This window comes from Bufo bufo, chromosome 6 (genome assembly GCF_905171765.1).
Source record: "Bufo bufo chromosome 6, aBufBuf1.1, whole genome shotgun sequence".
Taxonomy (NCBI): Eukaryota; Metazoa; Chordata; class Amphibia; order Anura; family Bufonidae; genus Bufo; species Bufo bufo.
In genome coordinates, this window is record NC_053394.1 from 385271853 (window position 1) to 385296807 (window position 24955).

Consider the following 24955-nt stretch of genomic DNA (forward strand, 5'->3'; position numbering starts at 1 on the left):
GATGTGAAGAATAGTCCCATAGAATTTACATTCAGGTCTGAGACGAACCGATTGAAGTCCTCCACAGTCCCCGACCATAAAATCAGCACATCATCTAAGAAGCGTAACCACAAATTAATGTGGTCAGCCCATCTCTGATTATCCGCAAACACAACCTCCAGTTCCCACCAGCCCAGGTAGAGATTGGCGAAGGTCGGTGCACAAGGGCTCCCCATCGCCACTCCCCTGAGCTGGTGGTACATGCGATGGTCAAAAATGAAACAGTTGTGCTCGAGGATAAACTTCATTAGCTCAAGAACAAATTCGTTATGCTGCCAGCAGTGGGTGCCACGTTGACTAAGAAATGAGGCCACAACTCCACATCCCCTATCATGGGGTATGGAGCTGTAAAGGGCCTCAACATCCAAGCTGGCCAGCATAACGTTCTCACCAAGATGAATTCCCTCCAGTTTTTTGATCACATCCATCGAATCACGTACATACGAGGACAGGGACACCGCAAAGGGTCGTAAAATCCTGTCCACGTATGTACTGATTGGATGCGTCAAGCTCCCAGTCCCTGAAACTGGGAGCTTGACGAAGTTGGTGAGGGTCCATTCACGGATCTCAAACTTCCCTCCACCAAAAACCCACCCCTAAGTGATGGAACACCACCTGACATTTTTCTTAAGGTTGTCACAGATCAATTGAGAATGTTGGACACATCCAGAGGGATTGGGTCCAATCTCCAGAAGAGGGAGACTGATGCCCTAATCTCGCTGGAACGCGACAACTCCCTTGTCATTAAACCATTGGACAAGGGAGGGAATATTGTCGTGATGAACAGTGAACAGTATAAGACCATGTGTCTTAACATTCTCAGTGATGGTTTATGTTACCGTGTGCTGGAAATGAATCCAATTGAGACTTTCAGGAGGCTACTGAAGGATCTCTTGGATACAGCACACGAGCATGACCTTATTAGTAGGTCTGAATTTGATTTTTTGTTCCCCAAACATCCCCAGATCCCTTGCTTCTATGGGTTACCCAAGGTGCACAAGGGACTTTCCCCATTAAAGGGACGTCCCATTGTTTCAGGGACTGGGAGCTTGACGCATCCAATCAGTACATACGTGGACAGGATTTTACGACCCTTTGCGGTGTCCCTGTCCTCGTATGTACGTGATTCGATGGATGTGATCAAAAAACTGGAGGGAATTCATCTTGGTGAGAACGTTATGCTGGCCAGCTTGGATGTTGAGGCCCTTTACAGCTCCATACCCCATGATAGGGGGTGTGGAGTTGTGGCCTCATTTCTTAGTCAACGTGGCACCCACTGCTGGCATCATAACGAATTTGTTCTTGAGCTAATGAAGTTTATCCTCGAGCACAACTGTTTCATTTTTGACCATCGCATGTACCACCAGCTCAGGGGAGTGGCGATGGGGAGCCCTTGTGCACCGACCTTCGCCAATCTCTACCTGGGCTGGTGGGAACGAGAGGTTGTGTTCGCGGATAATCAGAGATGGGCAGACCACATTAATTTGTGGTTACGCTTCTTAGATGATGTGCTGATTTTATGGTCGGGGACTGTGGAGGACTTCAATCGGTTCGTCTCAGACCTGAATGTAAATTCTATGGGACTATTCTTCACATCAGAAATCCAGGAATCGCAAATCAATTTTTTGGATTTGACCGTCTTCAGGGACAGGATGGGCAACATTGGCACACGATTGTTCCGCAAGGAGACTGCGACCAACAGCCTCCTTAGATGGGACAGTTGCCACCCCCTGCCCCTGAGGAGGGGAATTCCAAAAGGGCAATACCTTCGGGTACGGCGCAACTGCTCTAGTATGTCGGATTTCAGAACAGCATCTAGTGAGTTACAAACCAGGTTTAGGAGTAGGGGGTACCCGCAACATGATTAGCCAAGGCGTACCATCACTCGCTGGCCAAAATCGGGATGCCCTTCTTACCCCTAAGCCAGGATCATTGGGAACAGAGCAGTTGCGCATCATAGCCACATATGATGAAGCACATAACACAGTGAGAGAGCTGTTGAAGACCTATTGGGGTATTTTAAAATCAGACCCAGATATTGGAGATATGATAGGCGACGCGCCATTGATTACATACAGGCGTGGACGCAGTTTGAGAGATCGCCTGGTTCACAGCTTCTTTCAGGGTCCTATTACATCTACTTGGCTGAGTACCAGCCTCAAAGGGACCTTCCGTTGTGGCGGGTGCGTGGCTTGCCCTGCAATTCGGACTGGCGCGACATTTATTTGCAGCGTCACTGAACGGAGATTTACTATTAGATCTTTTGTAAATTGTAAGACGAGAGACCTGGTATACTTGGCCACCTGTGTGTGCGGAAAACAATATGTGGGTAAAACCACAAGGGAATTCCGTAGAAGAGTAGCAGAACACCTAAATGACATCCGCAATGGGGCTGATACCCCTATCGCCAGACATATGTCAACTGCACACAACAGTGATGCGGATGCCATTAAATTTCAGGCTGTGGAGGTGGTTAGAAGATCGCCAAGAGGAGGCGACTTTGATAGGCGTCTGTTGCAAAAAGAGACACAGTGGATCTACCGCCTGTATGCGCTTCAACCTCATGGATTGAATGAATATAACTCCTTTGCGTGTTTTCTCTAACCTCCATGACAGTGCAGCAGGGGTACTAATATAAGTAGATCCCTGTGTCTCAGGAGTATTATGCATTAGACAGCTTATCATTAATAAAGTTAATAATTGACTCATTTTTGTGTCACCACCTGAGATTAATAAGACTGCATGGTCCCTTTAAGAGGTGACCCTGTGGTGTTGTGTTGTCCGTTACCGATTGATGTCCTCAACAGGAGGAACTAATGACCACTTAGCAGCCCTCATCCCGATCGCTGCTGTACTGTGCCGCTGGATCAGTGAGCCGCCGTATGCATCAGCTCTATCTTTAATGTATGAATGTTGTGACATTCATCTGGGCCCGCCTCATAGAGGGGGCGGTACAATGGGGGCGGGACGGATGATGCGGCGGTGCCGCGCCTCCTGCAATCTCATTGGCCGCCCTGAAGGCGTGACTCAGTAGAGGGGAGGAGGACTCTCCTTATATTCCGTGCACTTGAGCGGCCGCGTTCGGCCACCTCGTACTGACAGCTGCAGCCTCTGTCATGGAGGCTTAGCAGCTTTGACCATTTGTCCATATAACCACAGAATTATGCTCCTGACGAGCCAAATATGGTGAAACGCGTCGAGCGTGGTGTGGGGATAAATTAATGATCACACTGCTTGCTTGTGCTCACACTGCAGTTGAGGTCTGCGGTTCTCAGCCCTCTGCAGCTGATGAGCAAATGCAATCAAGCTTTCTGTTCCACCCAGCTTAGCCTAGTGTCCCTTGATTCGTGCCTGCAGAGCCGACACTCAGACATCTGATTCACCTTGAACGGATGGTTTCCAGTGAGATCGGCTTCTGCAGGAAGATGTTTATCAATGGATTAGTCCATCTTAAATTTAGTTTAGGGCACTATTAGCTGGGATTGGTTCAGAGCACTTTTGACCGCGCCACAGTGCCTACTTCTGGTGGATTGGATCTAGCACGGACCCATGGCCTTATGATCCAGCTTGTAGTATAGCACTAGTTGCGGCACTTCTAGTGACCCCATCTATAGCCGCATGTACCGCAATCTGCGGCTCCATAGGTCCATATCATCGACCGTACACTGGTTAGAAGGTGCTCTAGTATTTTAATATAGGTAGTTCCCTTTCCCTTTTCTTGTGTTGAATCAATAAAATATTAGTTTTAACAGTAATATAGCGTTCCAAACGACAGTGATATAATTTTGATAGGTGGAACGTATACCTCATACCAGTTGTATCAGTGAAATTACTATGCAGTGCCCTAACTTCCATATGAATGCTAGCCTATGCATGCTAGCCTATGCATATTAAAGACCAGGAAGGTATTTACCTATTTGATAACTTACCTATTCGATATTTGAAACAGTATACATTTTTCCATTCATTGGGACATTAACTGTTTTTATTGTATATTTTATTCAGTTTATTTTATTCATTTTTATCTATTATACTACATTGTTTTAGCACAATAAATATATTTGCACCCACATGTTCCCGAGTGAGAGAATGTCTGTTAACCATTTTAGATACATCTTAAAAGTCTGTACAGGCAGAACATTATGAGAAGAACCAGACAACATGTAATGTCTATGGTCAGCTATAATCCTGCCATCTCCACCTTTCTCATTATACAAGGATAAATCATATAATACTGGTGGATATAACAAAACTGAAGACAAGATCTTCACAGCCTTCTACAGATCATAGGTGACAATTCATGAGAGCTTATCTCCATCTACCTGATCATCCTGTGGGACATTGTGATGTTCTTCTGAGCCATCCAGTGGAAGAAGAGGACTGGGACATCTCTCCGGTGTTCTTCTCTCTTCCTTAACTGTGGGAAACACATCCAGTGAGTGAATTCATCCCTTACATACAGATAATGAGAGGACATGTGTATTTAGTCATGTCTATTACCTGGTGATGTGAGGGTCTGGTGCTCCTCCATCATGACGTCCTTGTACAGATCTTTGTGTCCTTCTAAATACTCCCACTCCTCCGTGGAGAAATAGACGGTGACATCCTGACACCTTATAGGAACCTGACAACACAATGATACAGTCATCACCCAGATCCCTTCATAGCGTTCCTGTATAATGTCCCAGCAGTGTCACCTCTCCAGTCAGCAGCTCAATCATCTTGTTGAGGAGTTCTAGGATCTTCTCTCTATTGATTTCCTCATGTATCAGGGGGTGATGTGGAGGCTCCATGATTAGGCTCAGGGTTCTTCCCCATCCTTCAGACACAGGGTCCTGACAGCGCTCACTAGAGGTCTTCTTCACTACTGTGTAGTCCTGGTTATGGAGAAACACAGTAATAATGATCACTCCATACATTTCCAGAGTCCCTCACCTCTCCAGTCATGTCAATCTGTTAGTAACATAGAGAAGATGATGTAATGTGACATCATCAGAATCTCTCACCTCTCCAGTAATCCGAAAGAGGATTTCTACGGTGAGATTTATTATACTCTCCGCTATCTTGTCTGTGTCCATCCTTGATCGGTCAATCGGGAGAAGGGTCTTATATAGAAGATATCCACTGAGCGGATCCTATATTGTAGGAACCTGAATGGAGAGAAGATGTAAACTCAAAATACCATTTACAATACCATTACTGGAGATAATAAGAGGAGACAATAAAATGTAGATGTTGTGTTCTCTCTTTTTATAGTGATCGAAACGTGTGAGGACAAGGCAGTTTTATGGTATGTCACACCTTCACATGACCCTACAGCCAATAGAAGACGTCATTAGTGATGCCCGTATGAACAGCACTTGACCGCTTTTGACCATCCTAGGCCTTAATGGTTAGGTGATCTACATGCCACCATCAGAGATCCGATCAAGCAACATATATACATATATCTACTCAAATTCCCAAGTAATAAACCATATATATTTAGGGAAGGATAAGTAGGGTGCTGTCAAAACCTTCCTGCAGAAATTCTAGAATGTCCTGAATAGAAGTGGAAACTGACTCTTTGTGAAGAAAAACAAACCAGGAACGGAATTTTTTTCAAATCTTACCGTAGATGGCAGAAGTAAGCATCTTGTGACTTTGTAGCATGGTTGTTATAACTCTTTCTGACAGGCCCCTGGCTCTTAGTATCTGCTCTTCAGAATCCAAGTTGCCAGCTTCAACCTGTGCACTTGTGGATGCCAAAGAGGCCCCTGAGACAATAGGTTGTCGTCTGGGTGAAGAAAAAAAGGGTTCCTCCAATGCCAAGTTCCTTAGAATTTGGAGCCAGCTTTGTTTCGGCCAATATGGAGCTATTAAGACCAGAGTTACTCGTTCTGACCTCAGCTTTATTCGGCCCAATTAGAGGAAATTGCGGGAAGGCATAGGCCAGATCCAGATTCCAACTCTGAGACAAAGCATCTACTGCCACTGGTCTGTCCCACAGATTTAGTGAGAAGAAAAAGGGAAAACTAGTATTTTTTCCTGTGGCAAAGAGGTCCAATTGAGGAGTCCCCCATTTCTTGCAAAGTAGAAGAAATACTTCTTTTTTGAGACACCACTCCGCTGGACGTATAGAATGTCTGCTTAAGAAATATGCGGTCACATTTTTCTCTCCTTTCAGGTGTATTGCTGAGAATCACAGTACATTTGTCTCTGCCCAGCTGAATATCCGGTCTGATAAATGTTGAAGGGGCGGAAATCTTGACCCCCTTGATGTTTCAGGAATGATACTGTTGCAATGTTGTCTAAGAAAACCCGTACATGTAGGCCCTTTAGAAGATTCTCCGCTTTTAGGAAAGTTTCCAAGACTGCTCTCAACTCCCTGAAGTTTGAGGACCTGTGAGAGAGATTGTGACCCCAGGGACCCTGAAAATATAAGTCCTGCAACTGCGCTCCCCAGCCCGACTTGCTGGCATCCGTTGTTACTAGAATCTGAGGTTCTAAAGTCCATTGAATTCCCAATGATAAGTTCTCTGGATCTATCCACCATGAAAGATTCCGTCTTACCGACTTTGGAATGCGGATCTTCTGATCCAAAGAATTTAGACCTTGGTTCCAACAAGTCAGAACTGTTTTCTGCAAAGGTCTTGAATGGAATTGACTCCAGGGGACTGTGGTGATGCAAGACCCTCACTGGGTACTGGTAAGGCCAGGGGACCCCGCTAAAGGGGTGCTAGCAAAGCCCTCCGGTTCAGGGATGGAAGTAGAGTCATAAACCCCCCGAATCCTATCCTGGGCTCTTATGCCAAAGCACAAACTTTTTCCCATAACAGGGATCCTCTCTGTTGGCTGCTGTAAGGGACACAAAGAACACTGGAGTTGGAGGGGCTTTACACCTCTCTGTGCTTCCTGTCGCTTTAGAGGTACATAAGGACATCCTCCATGTGTGCTGTCATGGAGGATGTCCTGGAAATCGGTAATTGGTCTTACTTGTAAATGTTTTTCCAGGAGTCCAACATGACAGCACATGGGAGGTTATCCTTATAGGCCTCTGTAGGGACAGGAAGCAAGAGAGTTTAAAAGGCCCCTCCCCACCCCCCTATCCAGTGTCTTATAAATCACTACACCGGAATTTTTCCCCAAGTTATATATTTAGTGTTTCGAATTTCACAATGTTAACAGCACATTGTTATTATATAAGTATATGTGGGGGGGGGGGGTTGCGATATATTGGTACTGTCGTGTTGGACTCCTGGAAAAACAATTACTGGTAAGACTAATTACCGATTTCCAGGACGTCCCCCATGACAGCACATGGGAGAAATACCCAATCACTTTAACTTTTTTAGGGGGGGGGGGGGAACCACTGCTTGAAGGACCTTCCGTCCAAACACTAAATTTTTATTAGTGAGGAAGTCCAAACGATGATGTTTGCAAAAAGTATTATAATTTGTCCATGTAGCTGCTCTACAGATTTGCTCTATCGTGGCATTAGCTTTCTCTGCCCACAATGTTGCATAGCCCTGGTCGAATGGGCTTTAATGGAGATTGGACAGTCCTTTTTTTGTAAAGAGGATGCCTCTCGAATTGTATCTTTTACTAAACAAACCTTGGCAAGATGGATCACTTTCTGGCCTTTATTTTTACCTCCATGCTGAATGAATAAATTTGAATCCTGTCTCCAAGATTCTGTTGACTGGAGATATTCAACTATCGTTCTCCGCACATCCAAGCAATGGAAACGCTCCTCTTTGGCATTTCTACGAGAATTACAAACAGAAGGAAGAATTATTTATTGCTCTTTATGGAAGGAGGAGACTACTTTCGGTAAAAAAGCTGGGTCTAATTTTAAGATTACTCTATCATCAAGAATCTTTACATAGGGTTCTTTCATAGAGATAGCTTGACTCTCCCCTATCCTATGGGCAGAGGTAATGGCTACAAGGAAGGCAGCTTTTATGGTCAAATATTTTGAGATATCATCTAATGGTTCAAACAGAGGTTCACAAAGGGAGTTTATGACTAAGATTAAATGTTTGAATCATTTGTCTTATTGTGGGTCTTAATCTGGAAACGGCTTTGGAAAACCTCTTAACCCATCTATGTTCAGTTAATGGGAAATCTAGGAAAGCCGAAATAGGACTTTTAAGGTACTCAGTCTCAAACCTAAATCAAAACCTTTCTGAAGAAAGTCTAGTCAAATGGTAGGTAAGGAACCGTCTGTGTCTTCTGTGGACAACCAGGAACCAAATTATATGGCGGAAGTAACTGGCTTGCGACTATTTTGTAACGTTTCAATTACTTTTTCCAAAAGACCTTGCCTTTTCAGCATTTCCCTTTCAAAGTCAAGGTTTAAAGATCTGGGTGTTTTAGAGGGCCTTGAACCAGAAGATCCTGTCTCCTTGGGAGGATTAATGGCTCTTCTATGCACATTGCTCTGAAGAGCGAGTACAAGCTCCTTTTGAGCCAGGCCAGATTAATCAATAGCACCTTTGTCGTGCTCTCGCCAATCTTACTCAATACTGCCGGAATAAGAGAAATTGGTGGGAAGGCATAGGCGAAATCCATGTTCGAGGCTTGTGACATTGTGTCCACTGCTAGAGGATTGTCTCCTGGATTTAGAGAGTAAAAACTGCTTGTTGACCCCATTTGTGACATAACTCCTGGAATACTACTTTGTTTAGCATCCACTCTCCAGGATCGACTTTTTTCCTGCTCAAAAAATTTGCCGTCATATTTTCTTTGCCCCTTAGATGGAAGGCTGAGATTGATAACACGTTTGATTGGGCCCAGTGAAAAATTTGATTTGACACCCTCTGAAGCAAGGTGTTTCTGTTCCCCCTTGGTGTTTGAGGTAAGACACCGTAGTGATGTTGTCTGAGAAGATCCTTAGATGCTTCCCTTTTACGATATTTTTGGCCTGTTTCAGAGTCTTGAAAACCGCTGTTAGCTCTTTTAAGTTTGAAGATCCCAAGCTCTCTAGAGGTGACCATTCTCCTTGAAAATATAGATCCGCCACTTAGGCTCCCCAGCCTAACTTGCTGGCATCTGTGGTTACCGTCACCATTGGATCCAGCTTCCAGGGAATTCCTTTCTGTAGGTTGTTAACCACCAATTTAGGGAGTTCTTAACCCTGTGGTAAGGAAAAATCCTTTTGTCTAGGGATTCTTGACTCTTGTCCCACCGAGATAGTATCAGTTTCTGTAATGGTCTTAAATGAAAATGGGCCCAGGGAATCATGGGTATGCAAATGTCATGATGGCCAGAATCCTCACTGCCTCTCTGATCGTGCAACTTTTCTTCTTTTTGCAGTGTTGGAATTATAACCATGGTATTTTGTTTGGTTATAGGTAGAAAATACATTTCTTTCACTGAATCTAGAAGTGTACCCAAGAAAATCTTCCTGGTTTCCAATCGCAGATCTGATTTGATGAAGTTGATAATCCATCCCAATTTTGACAGCACCTCCAGTGTTAACTGAAGATGATCTTTTAATATCTTCTGAGATTGGGCTGGTAATAAAAAATCGTCCTGGTATGGGATTATAATTATTTTGTAGTTTCTTAGGTAAGCCATCACTTCTACTATCAATTTGGTAAAGATCCTCGGAGCGGACGAGATTCCGAATGGCAGACACTGAAACTGGAAATTATGTATGTGGCTGTTCACTTTTTTTGCAAATCTCAGATATTTTTTGATGATGATTAGGTTGAATAGGGATATGATAATATGCATCCTTCAGGTCTACTGTGCACATGAATGCTGCTGGGGTGATGAGTGGAATTACTGACCGAATAGATTCCATCTTGAACTTCCGATAGGAGATCCACCTGTTCAGGAATTTGAGGTTTATAATGGTCCTGAATGATCCATTAGTTTTTTTTTACCAGGAATAGTTTGAAATGTTGATGCAAAGGTACTAGAACAATGGCCTTAATCTTGCACAGTGACTGAATATCCTGTAAAAGTTGATTCTGTAATGTTTCTGAGTGAGGATTGGTTATCTGAAAATGCTGTGGGGGAGGAGACTTGAATTCTAGTTTAATTCACAGATAATGGGTCGCACTACTGTATGGAAAAAACCGGATGGGTGCTCACAGCCCGCAGATTCACCCAATCTAACAAGCAAAAAATTATACAAAAGAAAAGGGCTGGGCACTCACTATATCTAGTAGCCGTGGTGCTTTATTAATTAAAATCAATTATTATAATATAATTAAAAACACATATTCTAACACACATTCATACACATCAATAATAGTATCTAAAATATAAATATAATCACTGTAACACAATGGTAAAAGGACCTATTTGAGTCAGATATGATCAGTAATTCGCATATGACCAATAGTCCGCATATATGGAGGACGAAAACAGTCCAAAACTATCCGAATGTTCAGTCCAATATCAGAAGTGTGCCATATACAAAAAGGACGGATGAAATAGTTGATCCGATATCCTGAGATCTTTTTCAGAGACGAATAGTCCTGAATTCAAATATTCGCACAGTTCAAAGTAACAGCGTTAATTTCCAAATGGATAATGTGTCAGTTGTATTATAGTCTACTCACATAATAAATGTACTTAGGCGGCTCAGATCAACAATCCGCGGCGTCCCGCGTAATAGTCAGGGTATGATCTCCGCTTGTACGTGTGAGCCACAACTTCACAATGGAATAGTCTTTGATAACTCCTAGTAGGTTTCACAGAGAGTTTTCAACAAGCTGTTTTTCAATTGAACAATCAAAGTTCCTCACTTACTGGCGCCAGTAGTATCTTTGTATTCCACAGCTCTGCAGATATGCGTTCCACCTTCAATTTATTTTCTCCAAGAAGGGGCGAAGCTGCAAAGGTTGGTGGTCCTTAGGTCCAGTCGGGGGGTCCAGTACCCGACTGAAAAAAGTCTTCCTTGAACCGGGATGGCTTCACTGTTTACCGGGATTATTTGTGTTCTTAGGGTTGAGAAGGAACCCTCTTCCTCTGCCTCCTTTCGGGTAGCTCCATCTACCAGATTTTCCCTTCCCTCTACTCGATGAGTACTGGGACTGTCTGTTTGTTCTCCGAAAGGGCTGACTTTTACTGGGCTTCTCTTCTGGAAATCCTTTTTTCTTGTCAGCCGCTCTTTCTAAAATGGGGTCCAATACCGGTCGGAATACATAAGAACCGGAAAACGGTATTGCCCACAATTTATTTTTAGAAGCTATGTCGCCCGTCCAGGTCTTCAGCCACAAGGCCCTTCTAGCGGCATTTGATAGTGTTCTACTTCGTGCTGGATAACGGATAGATTCCGCAAAAGTGTCACCCATGAAAGCTGTGGCCATTTTTAGCACAGACAGAATCTAGAATAACTTCTCTAGGTGTCTTGAGCTTTAAATGGTTAAAGATAAGACGACCTCTGAATTCTCGAGGAATGGAAAGTTTCTTTGCATCTTCCCATTCCTCCAGTATCATCTCTCTCAGATTGGAATTAACCGGAAACAGTTTCCTTTTCTTTGCCCTTAATCCTCCAAATATCTCGTCCTGAGTTGTTTTTGGTTGTTGAACCTCCTCCAGCTCCATAGTTTTCCTTACCGCCGATAGTAACGAATCCAGATCTTCCAAAGAAAAGAGGTATTTTTTCTGATCTTCAGAAGAACCTGAGGGAAAGATCGACTCTTCTTCTTCTAACTCCCTGTCAGAATAATAAGTATTTTTGCCCTGTTCATCTTTTAAACTCTCTTGCTTCCTGTCCGTACAGAGGCCTATAAGGACAATCTCCCATGTGCTGTCATGGAGGACGTCCTGGAAATAAAGATTATTATTGTTATCTAGACAGAAATTGGGTTGACAGATTTGTTTTTTGACGGCTCCTCACAACCACACAATTACTGTAGTTTAATAGATTTATTTTTAACAAGTGGCATGACAAAATACAGAGGTCCTTAAAGGGTTTCTCCGGCATGTACTCAGAATAGGTCTTCAATAAAAGATCAATATAGCGGTCTAACTGCCAAGAACCCTGAAAAAACAGCAGGTGGCGCTTATACAGATACATGTACCGTATATGTGGTTACACAACATTTTTAATTACATGCTAATATGAAAGCATTCAGATCCAGGTGCTGGTTTAAAAAATGTACAATGTTTTCAATAAAGTTTGTATAATCGCTGTGCTTCTTTTTTGTGCCTCCCTAATGTATTTTTGGGACATATTATTCCCTGTTTCAGATGCACAGCTAGATGCATTTCACTAAGAAGCAGGGAACATATAACTTCTGTGAACTCTGCCATCACTGTATTGATGTGATGTCGATTTCCTTACTTCACACTATGCTTGTTTTCAGCTCTGGAGCTTACAGAAAAGATAAGGAGGAGTAAATCACACTTACAGAAAGGCAGGGGCATTGCTAGGTTAAAACATTCGGGGCCTGGGCCCCAGATGTTTTGTCTCAGGTCCCAAATGTACCGCCTGCCAGATAGATACAACTGTATTTCTGTCCTCAGGACGGCAATACAATTGAATCTAATGCATTGGAAGAGCTGAAGGACCTGTGATGACATCACAGTCCATGTGATCAGTGCTGAAGGCAGTGGTTGAGGACCTGCGATGATGTCACCATCATGTGACCAGTGCAGGAGAGGATGGCGCTCTGCAATGAAGAGAAGTCCTGGGGAAGAAGCTGTGGCGAGGACTGCTACATGAGGAGAGGTAAATGAAGCGAAGGATTCGGTGTGAGAGCCAGAGGAATGCTGGGGGTTGTGGTTATTTAACTGGGATTTTTTGTTAGCGCTGAAGGGAGGGATGTTATTTACATGAGACTGTATGTTAAGGGGGTGATGATGTTTACATGGGGCTGCATGTTGGAGGAGGCTGGGGAGAGGGGGGATGTTACTTATATGTGACTGTATATAGAATTATAATTTCTGAGGACACTAAAGGGAGGAATATAACTACTGGGGGCACTGCAGGGAGAGCATTATAACAGTAGGGGGCAGTATAAATACTGGGGTACTTCAGGGAGAGCATTATAACAATAAAAGGGACAACAGGGACATCCATGGTGTCCCCCCACAACAGGGACATAAACGGCGCCCCCCCCCCCCCCCCCCCCCCCCCCACAACAGGGACATCATGTCCTGCGTGTTTCCTTTCTGGTTCCTGTTCTCAGGAATCTGTTGATTACCGGCTGCGGAGCTGCGGATCTCTCCGGCTGCGGAGATGCGGATCTCTCCCGCTGCAGAGCCGCGGATCTCTCCGCCTGCGGAGCTGCGGATCTCTCCGGCTGCGGAGCCGCGGATCTCTCCGGCTGCGGAGCCGCGGATCTCTCCGGCTGCGGACCCCCGGATCTCTCCGGCTGCGGACCCCCGGATCTCTCCAGCTGCGGAGCATTTCCTGTCTCCGGCTGTTCTCCTGTCGGAGATGTCCAGATCTGACACTGCCAGAAGCTGCCAGACACCCACCAGCCCCATTCACTATAATGGGGAGCATCAGAGATCAGGACACAACCCGGAAAACATGCAGAGTAGCGGCCAATGGGATTTGTCCGGCCACTTCTCTGCACATTTGTCAGGGTGCGGCTGGATCCCACCAGAATGCTTCAAAATCCTGAAGGCTGCTCCGTGCCAGATCTCTTTAAAGGGGTTGTATCACTTCAGTAAACAGCCTTTATTATGTAGAGAAGGTTAATACAAGACACTTACTAATGTATTGTGATTGTCTATATTGCCTCCTTTGCTCTCTGGATTCAGAGGCGGCTCTTCCATTAGGCCACTTAGGCCACCGCCTAAGGCCTCGCGCTGGTGGGGGCCTCGCTCTGGCTCCCACCCGACACCGCCACAAGTACTTGCGGCGGTGTCGGGTGGGAGCGTCCTTAGGTCAAAACATTCCAGGCCCCGAATGCTATTCCCCACCCCCCCTTGTACTTGTCCTGAATTCAGTCACTTGACAGCGCAACCCAGTCGTGCGGTGCGTTACGTGCGTAATCTCGCGAGACCGGCGGGAGGTCACAGGTGTCGCAGGATTACGCGCCACAGGATGGGGTTGCGCTGTCAAGTGACTGAAGTTGAACTCATGCCCGCGCAGCGCAGCAGCCTAGCAGATCAGCGGACAAGTACAAGGTGGGGGGGAAATTTCATAATATGAAGCAGTGTGGGGGGCAAATTTGTGAGCCAGTGTGGGGGGACAAATTACTTAATGGGGGCAGTGTGGGGGGACAAATTACTTAATGGGGGCAGTGTGGGGGGACAAATTACTTAATGGGGGCAGTGTGGGGGGACAAATTACTTAATGGGGGCAGTGTGGGGACAAATTACTTAATGGGGGAAGTGTGGGGGGACAAATTACTTAATGGGGCAGTGTGGGGGACAAATTACTTAATGGGGCAGTGTGGGGGGACAAATTACTTAATGGGGGCAGTGTGGGGACAAATTACTTAATGGGGGCAGTGTGGGGGGACAAATTACTTAATGGGTGAAGTGTGGGGGGACAAATTACTTAATGGGGCAGTGTGGGGGGACAAATTACTTAATGGGGGCAGTGTGGGGGGACAAATTACTTAATGGGGCAGTGTGGGGGGACAAATTACTTAATGGGGAAGTGTGGAGGGCAAATTACTTAATGGGGGAAGTGTGGGGGGACAAATTACTTAATGGGGCAGTGTGGGGGGACAAATTACTTAATGGGGGCAGTGTGGGGGAACAAATTACTTAATTGGGCAGTGTGGGGGGACAAATTACTTAATGGGGGCTGTGTGGGGGGCAAATCACTTAATGTGGGCAGTGTGGGGGGCAATTTACTTAATGGGGGCAGTGTGGGGGGCAATTTACTTAATGGGGCAGTGTGGGGGGACAAATTACTTATTGGGGGCAGTGTGGGGGGACAAATTACTTAATGGGGGCAGTGTGGGGGGACAAATTACTTAATGGGGAAGTGTGGAGGGCAAATTACTTAATGGGGGAAGTGTGGGGGGACAAATTACTTAATGGGGCAGTGTGGGGGGACAAATTACTTAATGGGGGCAGTGTGGGGGAACAAATTACTTAATTGGGCAGTGTGGGGGGACAAATTACTTAATGGGGGCAGTGTGGGGGGACAAATTACTTAATGGGGGCTGTGTGGGGGGCAAATCACTTAATGGGGGCAGTGTGGGGGGCAATTTACTTAATGGGGGCAGTGTGGGGGGCAATTTACTTAATGGGGCAGTGTGGGGGACAGTATTACTAATGAGAGCATTCTAGAAGGGAATTACTATTGGTGGGACTATGAGGAGTACTATTACTATGGGGGGCACTAATATTTCTTCAGGATAGTATTTGGGGGCACAGTGAGCAGCAGGATAAGGCCTCTTTCACACGGCCATTTTTTTTTTCCGTTTTGCGGGCCGTTTTTTGCGGTCCGTATACGGAACCATTCATTTCAATGGTTCCGCAAAAAAAACGGAATGTGTTCCGCATGCATTCCGTTTCCGTATTTCCGTTTTTCCGTTCCGTTTAAAGATAGAACATGTCCTATATTTGGCAAATCACGTTCCGTTGCTCCATTAAAGTCTATGGGTCCGCAAAAAAACGGAATGCATACGGAAATGCATCCGTATGTCTTCCGTATCCGTTCCGTTTTTTGCGGAACCATCTATTGAAAATGTTATGCCCAGCCAAATTTTTTCTATGAAATTACTGTACACTGTATATGCCATACGGAAAAACGGAACGGAAACACTGCGGAGCCGCGGATCTCTCCGGCTGCGGACCCCCGGATCTCTCCGGCTGCGGACCCCCGGATCTCTCCAGCTGCGGAGCATTTCCTGTCTCCGGCTGTTCTCCTGTCGGAGATGTCCAGATCTGACACTGCCAGAAGCTGCCAGACACCCACCAGCCCCATTCACTATAATGGGGAGCATCAGAGATCAGGACACAACCCGGAAAACATGCAGAGTAGCGGCCAATGGGATTTGTCCGGCCACTTCTCTGCACATTTGTCAGGGTGCGGCTGGATCCCACCAGAATGCTTCAAAATCCTGAAGGCTGCTCCGTGCCAGATCTCTTTAAAGGGGTTGTATCACTTCAGTAAACAGCCTTTATTATGTAGAGAAGGTTAATACAAGACACTTACTAATGTATTGTGATTGTCTATATTGCCTCCTTTGCTCTCTGGATTCAGAGGCGGCTCTTCCATTAGGCCACTTAGGCCACCGCCTAAGGCCTCGCGCTGGTGGGGGCCTCGCTCTGGCTCCCACCCGACACCGCCACAAGTACTTGCGGCGGTGTCGGGTGGGAGCGTCCTTAGGTCAAAACATTCCAGGCCCCGAATGCTATTCCCCACCCCCCCTTGTACTTGTCCTGAATTCAGTCACTTGACAGCGCAACCCAGTCGTGCGGTGCGTTACGTGCGTAATCTCGCGAGACCGGCGGGAGGTCACAGGTGTCGCAGGATTACGCGCCACAGGATGGGGTTGCGCTGTCAAGTGACTGAAGTTGAACTCATGCCCGCGCAGCGCAGCAGCCTAGCAGATCAGCGGACAAGTACAAGGTGGGGGGGAAATTTCATAATATGAAGCAGTGTGGGGGGCAAATTTGTGAGCCAGTGTGGGGGGACAAATTACTTAATGGGGGCAGTGTGGGGGGACAAATTACTTAATGGGGGCAGTGTGGGGGGACAAATTACTTAATGGGGGCAGTGTGGGGGGACAAATTACTTAATGGGGGCAGTGTGGGGGGACAAATTACTTAATGGGGAAGTGTGGGGGGACAAATTACTTAATGGGGCAGTGTGGGGGGCAAATTTCTTAATGGGGCAGTGTGGGGGGACAAATTACTTAATAGGGGCAGTGTGGGGGGACAAATTACTTAATGGGGGAAGTGTGGGGGGACAAATTTCTTAATGGGGAAGTGTGGGGGGCAAATTACTTAATGGGGGAAGTGTGGGGGGACAAATTACTTAATGGGGGAAGTGTGGGGGGACAAATTACTTAATGGGGCAGTGTGGGGACAAATTACTTAATGGGGGAAGTGTGGGGGGACAAATTACTTAATGGGGCAGTGTGGGGGGACAAATTACTTAATGGGGCAGTGTGGGGGGACAAATTACTTAATGGGGGCAGTGTGGGGGGACAAATTACTTAATGGGTGAAGTGTGGGGGGACAAATTACTTAATGGGGCAGTGTGGGGGGACAAATTACTTAATGGGGAAGTGTGGAGGGCAAATTACTTAATGGGGGAATTGTGGGGGGACAAATTACTTAATGGGGCAGTGTGGGGACAAATTACTTAATGGGGGAAGTGTGGGGGGACAAATTACTTAATGGGGCAGTGTGGGGGACAAATTACTTAATGGGGCAGTGTGGGGGGACAAATTACTTAATGGGGGCAGTGTGGGGACAAATTACTTAATGGGGGCAGTGTGGGGGGACAAATTACTTAATGGGTGAAGTGTGGGGGGACAAATTACTTAATGGGGCAGTGTGGGGGGACAAATTACTTAATGGGGGCAGTGTGGGGGGACAAATTACTTAATGGGGCAGTGTGGGGGGACAAATTACTTAATGGGGAAGTGTGGAGGGCAAATTACTTAATGGGGGAAGTGTGGGGGGACAAATTACTTAATGGGGCAGTGTGGGGGGACAAATTACTTAATGGGGGCAGTGTGGGGGAACAAATTACTTAATTGGGCAGTGTGGGGGGACAAATTACTTAATGGGGGCTGTGTGGGGGGCAAATCACTTAATGTGGGCAGTGTGGGGGGCAATTTACTTAATGGGGGCAGTGTGGGGGGCAATTTACTTAATGGGGCAGTGTGGGGGGACAAATTACTTATTGGGGGCAGTGTGGGGGGACAAATTACTTAATGGGGGCAGTGTGGGGGGACAAATTACTTAATGGGGAAGTGTGGAGGGCAAATTACTTAATGGGGGAAGTGTGGGGGGACAAATTACTTAATGGGGCAGTGTGGGGGGACAAATTACTTAATGGGGGCAGTGTGGGGGAACAAATTACTTAATTGGGCAGTGTGGGGGGACAAATTACTTAATGGGGGGCAGTGTGGGGGGACAAATTACTTAATAGGGGCAGTGTGGGGGGACAAATTACTTAATGGGGGAAGTGTGGGGGGACAAATTTCTTAATGGGGGCAGTGTGGGGGGCAATTTACTTAATGGGGCAGTGTGGGGGACAGTATTACTAATGAGAGCATTCTAGAAGGGAATTACTATTGGTGGGACTATGAGGAGTACTATTACTATGGGGGGCACTAATATTTCTTCAGGATAGTATTTGGGGGCACAGTGAGCAGCAGGATAAGGCCTCTTTCACACGGCCATTTTTTTTTTTCCGTTTTGCGGGCCGTTTTTTGCGGTCCGTATACGGAACCATTCATTTCAATGGTTCCGCAAAAAAAACGGAATGTGTTCCGCATGCATTCCGTTTCCGTATTTCCGTTTTTCCGTTCCGTTTAAAGATAGAACATGTCCTATATTTGGCAAATCACGTTCCGTTGCTCCATTAAAGTCTATGGGTCCGCAAAAAAACGGAATGCATACGGAAATGCATCCGTATGTCTTCCGTATCCGTTCCGTTTTTTGCGGAACCATCTATTGAAAATGTTATGCCCAGCCAAATTTTTTCTATGAAATTACTGTACACTGTATATGCCATACGGAAAAACGGAACGGAAACACAACGGAAACAAAAAACGGAACAACGGATCAGTTTAAAACGGACCGCAAAACACTGAAAAAGACATACTGTCGTGTGAAAGAGGCCTAACACTGTGGGGACTCCAGGTTGGGGGATGATGATAGAAATGTGAGGAAGCTAAGGCTACTTTCACACCTGCGTTCAGGTGTCCGCTCGTGAGCTCCGTTTGAAGGGGCTCACGAGCGGTCCTGAACGCAGCCGCCCGGCCCTGATGCATTCTCAGTGGAGGCGGATCCACTGAGAATGCATCCGCCTGCCAGCGTTCAGCCTCCGCTCCGCTCAGTGAGCGGACACCTGAACGCTGCTTGCAGCGTTCGGGTGTCCGCCTGGCCGTGTGGAGGCGAGCGGATCCGTCCAGACTTACAATGTAAGTCAATGGGGACGGATCCGCTTGAAGATGACACCATATGGCTCAATCTTCAAGCGGATCCGTTCCCCATTGACTTACAATGTAAAGTCTGAACGGATCCGTTCAGGCTACTTTCATACTTAGAAAATTTTCTAAGTTTTAATGCAGACGGATCCGTTCTGAACGGATGCGAACGTCTGCATTATAGGAGCGGATCCGTCTGATGAAACATCAGACGGATCCGCTCCTAACGCTAGTGTGAAAGTAGCCTAAGATGTCTGTGTGTCACACTCTGCAGAGACGAGGTGCGGCTGAAAGAAGTTGTACGGACCAAATGGAGAAGATGATGACAGAGAAGATCTACATCGGAGAAGACGTCACCTGGAGGCACTGGATGTGACAGGTATGTGCTGCTGTATAGCAAGTACAGCACAATGCGGTGTGTGGGGGGAGGGTCGATTTAGAGAACTGGGCCAGGGTTAATGCAAAGTGTTAATATGCACTGTGAATATAAGCCCTGTACTGTGTTGTCACTGTGCATATTAACCCTTTACTGTGATGTCACTGCATATTAAAGGGGTACTCCGGGATAGGAAAATAAATCCCCTATCCAAAGGATAGGAGACAAGTGTCTGATCAGGGGGGTCTGGCCGTTGGGATCCCCCACGATCTCCTGTATGGTACTCCGGATCTCCTTGTGTCCAAAGCGGTGGTCAACACTCCCTCTCCATGTATCTATGGGAGAGCCGCAGATACAACACTTGTGTATCTCCGAGTCCCCAATAGAGATGCATGGAGGGGGAGTGTTGACCACACCACCGCTCCGTGCGGTGGTTGACACAGCTTATTTCTTGAGGATTGAGGCGGGGCGCCGTACAGGAGATCACGAGCATCCCAACAATCTTTGTGGGGGCCTCATGTTCGAGTTTCGCCTAAGGCCTCACAAAGTCTAGAGCCGCCTCTGTCTGGATTCATCTATCACATTATACACTGCTCGTTTCCATGGTTACCCTGCAATCCATCAGTGGTGGTCATGCTTGCACACTGTAAGAAAAAGCACAGCCCTTTCTGGTGGCCAGGACCATGGAAGCGCACATAGGATGGTGCTATTTCCTATAATGTGCAAGCACGGCCACCGCTGATGGATTCCAGGGTGGTCGTAACCATGGGAACGAGCTGTGTAGAATGTGATGGAAAAATGAATCCAGCCAGCAAAGGAAGGTTCGTATAGCCCCTTGGGCACCTACAAGACTAATTTACATATCTCTAAAATCCTTTTTTAAAGAAAATAAAAGCACACAGCCCTATAGGACTGGTATATTGCGGACATGCTAGCGGCGATCTAGCCGTGCATGTCCGCATCTCTATAACCCAAAATTTGGTGACAGAATCCCTTTAAGTTTCTCTCCATGAAGTGAGACAACCCCTTTAAGGGTGTGAAGCTGGAGAGTGTTCCTCTTACTTAGACAGGGCGTGTCCTCCTCTTCCTCTGACAATCCTTCACCATGGACGGTCGGGTGTTTTTATTTCTACCACCAAGTGCAGGAGTCAGGCTGCAGGAGGAAGTAAAGGACCTGTGATGAAGTAATGACCATGTGATCATGTGTGGGAGGAGTCAGGCACCGGGCTGTGCTGCAGGAGGAAGTAAAGGACCTGTGATGATGTCATGGCCATGTGACCATGTGTGGGAGGAGTCAGGCACCAGACTGTGCTGCAGGAGGAAGTAAAGGACCTGTGGTGATGTCATGACCATGTGATCATGTGTGGGCGGAGTCATGTAACCCACATGACCAGGTTTATCCGCTCTGTGTGTGCTGGGCTCTGTTTGTAATTCCAGTGTGTATGTAGCTGAGCTGTATGTGTGTGATGTTTATATGGATGAGCTGTATCGGTGTAATGCAGGGGCATAGCTATAGGGGAAGCGGCTGCTTTGGGGCCCTGACCCAGAAGGGCCCATCTAGGAGGAGGAGGACTAAAAGATTTTGTCATGGCCTCTTCAACAGTAATACACAATGAAATTATATACAGTGACAGTGTAGAAACTGATGGAACAGCTGCCGGACCGGGTCGGAGAGAGAGATCTTTACTAGCCACAGGAATGGGGTGGCATGAAAGAAAGGGGTTGCGAAAAAATTACTGGGGGAGGGGGGCCCATTCAAAAATTTGCTATGGGGCGCAGTCATTTCTAGCTTCGCCATTGGTGTAATGTTTATGTAGTTGAGCTGTATATGTGTAATGGCTGTATAGCTGTGCTGTATGTATTTGCAAGCAAACTGTGTAATTGTCAGGAGGGTGTCAAGAACCACGCCTGACTCCGTTATACCCGGGGTCAGGAAGTCGCAGCGGTTGGCTGCGCGCTCTATGTAAGATAGGGCTGTTTCCTTATGGTAGCTTTCTGGGTTTGCTTTGCAAACCCTTTTGGCTCACTCAGGGATCCGTAGCTCCTTCTCCTCAGCTGTTCCTTGTCCAGCACTCCCAACCTCCTTATATTCCCCTCTCCCACTTCTCTGGTTGCCAGATATAGAGCTTCCTGCCTGGACATCTATTCTGACCCTCTGGAGCTGTGTTGCTGCGTTCTCTGGTAGTTGGTCCAGAACGCTACCTTCCGGATCCCTGTTGGACCTTTGTGGTCTATTGTGATCACCCACCTGGGTGTATGTGTTTGTCTGTTTTGTCTGTCCTCTCCCTGGTGTTTCCCTCTTAGTGTCAGTGGTGCAGACTAGCGATCCCACCGGCCCGTTCACTATCTAGGGCTCATTTTAGGAAAAGCCAGGGTTTAGGCACGTGATCGCCGCACGGGTGAGGAACCCGTCTAGGGACGTCAGGGCAGTCAGGTGCCAGCCGCAAGGTAAGTTAGGGGTCACCACCTTTCCCTCTCCCTTGGGCAGGGCTTTCCCTTTTTCCTCCCTGTGCGTGACGCCGGTCATTACAGTAATATTCCTTTCCCTAGAGTTGTATGGGTGTGAGCAGCAGAGCTGTTTATGTGTAATGTTCAGTTACTACAGCTAAGTCTTTGTCATGTCCATGTAGCAGAGCTGTGTATGTGTAATGTTCAGTTACTACAGCGGAGTCTTTGTCATGTCCATGTAGCAGAGCCGGCGATGTAATCTGCTGGTATCGGGGCTCTGTGTGCGCTCAGGAGATGTTTAGGGGTAACTCTATCGCCCGGATATCACCCCAATGTCAGACCCACCTCCAGGACCCGCAGCTGTCTCTAACCCAGAGCTCACACAGTGAAGGAGAGCGCACCATACAGGCCCGGCCGCCCTCCATTCATCTCATATGTGTGTGAGAGGGGCGAGAGCTTGTGGTGTTCTAGAAGAGAGCGGCTGCATCGTGAGGGAAGATATAGTGGAGAGCGGTAGAGGAGTCACAGAGCGTTCCAGACGTCGGTGTTCCTACGAGGGAGCTCTAGTGTATGGACTGGGGGGGGGGGGGCTGTATATTTCACTTACAGGGGTTCTGCAGGTGTATTTACTGATCTGTCCTCTGAATGGATCATCAGCATCTGATCGGCGGGGGCCGACACTGAGGACCTCCACCAATCAGCTGTTTGAGAAGGCAGCGGTTGGGGGCATCTACTGGGGGCCTTATATATTGGCATTATATACTGGCATACATTATGGGGGGCATCTACTGGGGGACATTATATAGGGGCTGTGACGGACCACTTGGCACCCTGACTGGGTGCCTTCGCCAATGGATGCTTCCTAGTGCTCACCGAGTACTTCCGAGCACTCCACCGGACACCATCAGCACTGTAGTCCCCACTTCCAGCATTACAGCTTGGCTGGGGTCTTGCTGTCCTCCACCCACCCTGGGCCCAAGACCAGGATCCAGCTTCCAGTGGGTAGAAGCGTGTTGTAATCCCAGGGGAGTATAATACCAATAGCAATCCCCAGAGTAAATATAGGTGTTTCCCCCCACACATAAGACGAGGCTCTATGTTGAGGGTAAAACAGGAACTGACTTTATTGAAGAGCAACTCAGTATATATACAGTCGTGGCCAAAAGTTTTGAGAATTACATAAATATTGGAAATTGAAAACGTTGCTGCTTAAAGGGAGTCTGTCACCACATTTGAGCCTATTAGACAGATCCAATAGCGTTAATAGTGCCACCCAGAAGTTTAAAACGGTACCTTTGTTGCATATACCGGAGTCTTGTTTGAGCCAAAAATGAACTTTGTAGGTTCTGTAAATGCGCCGTCTCAAGTGCCCAGGGCGGCGTCTCAATCTTCCGAGCCCAAGACCGGACCTCCCCAACGGCTCATAACCCCGCCCTCCTTGTGCCTCTGCCCGCCCGTTTACACTCCTCCTCTCTCCTGCGGCGCAGTGGAAAAGGAGAGAGGAGGAGTGTAAACGGGCGGGCAGAGGCACAAGGAGGGCGGGGTTATGAGCCGTTGGGGAGGTCCGGTCTTGGGCTCGGAAGATTGAGACGCCGCCCTGGGCACTTGAGACGGCGCATTTACAGAACCTACAAAGTTCATTTTTGGCTCAAACAAGACTCCGGTATATGCAACAAAGGTACCGTTTTAAACTTCTGGGTGGCACTATTAACGCTATTGGATCTGTCTAATAGGCTCAAATGTGGTGACAGACTCCCTTTAAGTTTTTATAATAGCAATTTGCATATACTCCAGAATGTTATGAAGAGTGATCAGATGAATTGCATAGTCCTTCTTTGCCATGAAAATTAACTTAATCCCAAAAAAAAACTTTCCACTGCATTTCATTGCTGTCATTAAAGGACCTGCTGAGATCATTTCAGTAATCGTCTTGTTAACTCAGGTGAGAATGTTGACGAGCACAAGGCTGGAGATCATTATGTCAGGCTGATTGGGTTAAAATGGCAGAATTGACATGTCAAAAGGAGGGTGATGCTTGAAATCATTGTTCTTCCATTGTTAACCATGGTGACCTGCAAAGAAACGTGTGTAGCCATCATTGCGTTGCATAAAAATGGCTTCACAGGCAAGGATATTGTGGCTACTAAGATTGCATCTCAATCAACAATTTATAGGATCATCAAGAACTTCAAGGAAAGAGGTTCAATTCTTGTTAAGAAGGCTTCAGGGCGTCCAAGAAAGTCCAGCAAGCGCCAGGATCGTCTCCTAAAGAGGATTCAGCTGCGGGATCGGAGTGCCACCAGTGCAGAGCTTGCTCAGGAATGGCAGCAGGCAGGCGTGAGCGCATCTGCACGCACAGTGAGGCGAAGACTTTTGGAAGATGGCCTGGTGTCAAGAAGAGCAGCAAAGAAGCCACTTCTCTCCAAAAAAACATCAGGGACAGATTGATCTTCTGCAGAAAGTATGGTGAATGGACTGCTGAGGACTGGGGCAAAGTCATATTCTCAGATGAAGCCTCTTTCCGATTGTTTGGGGCATCTGGAAAAAGGCTTGTCCGGAGAAGAAAAGGTGAGCGCTACCATCAGTCCTGTGTCATGCCAACAGTAAAGCATCCTGAGACCATTCATGTGTGGGGTTGCTTCTCATCCAAGGAAGTGGGCTCACTCACAATTTTGCCCAAAAACACAGCCATGAATAAAGAATGGTACAAAAACACCCTCTAACAGCAACTTCTTCCAACAATCCAACAACAGTTTGGTGAAGAACAATGCATTTTCCAGCACGATGGAGCACCGTGCCATAAGGCAAAAGGGTATAACTAAGTGGCTCGGGGACCAAAGCGTTGACATTTTGGGTCCATGGCCTGGAAACTCCCCAGATCTTAATCCCATTGAGAACTTGTGGTCAATCCTCAAGAGGCGGGTGGACAAACAAAAACCCACTAATTCTCACAAACTCCAAGAAGTGATTATGAAAGAATGGGTTGCTATCAGTCAGGAATTGGCCCAGAAGTTTATTGAGAGCATGCCCAGTCGGATTGCAGAGGTCCTGAAAAAGAAGGGCCAAC

General features: G+C 46.8%; 1 protein-coding gene and 1 long non-coding RNA gene across 2 annotated transcripts in view; one reads left to right on the top strand and one right to left on the bottom strand.

The window, feature by feature from the left end:
- Positions 1–24955, top strand: part of LOC121003524 (zinc finger protein 585A-like) — a 295023-nt gene that overhangs the window by 189757 nt on the left and 80311 nt on the right. The gene's annotated exons all lie outside the window — the stretch shown is intronic.
- On the bottom strand, positions 4619–5186 carry LOC121003573. Its single transcript, XR_005779514.1, has 3 exons — positions 5046–5186; positions 4737–4916; positions 4619–4663 (listed from the first exon to the last, which is right to left on the bottom strand). It is a non-coding gene; the product is annotated as an uncharacterized LOC121003573 (long non-coding RNA).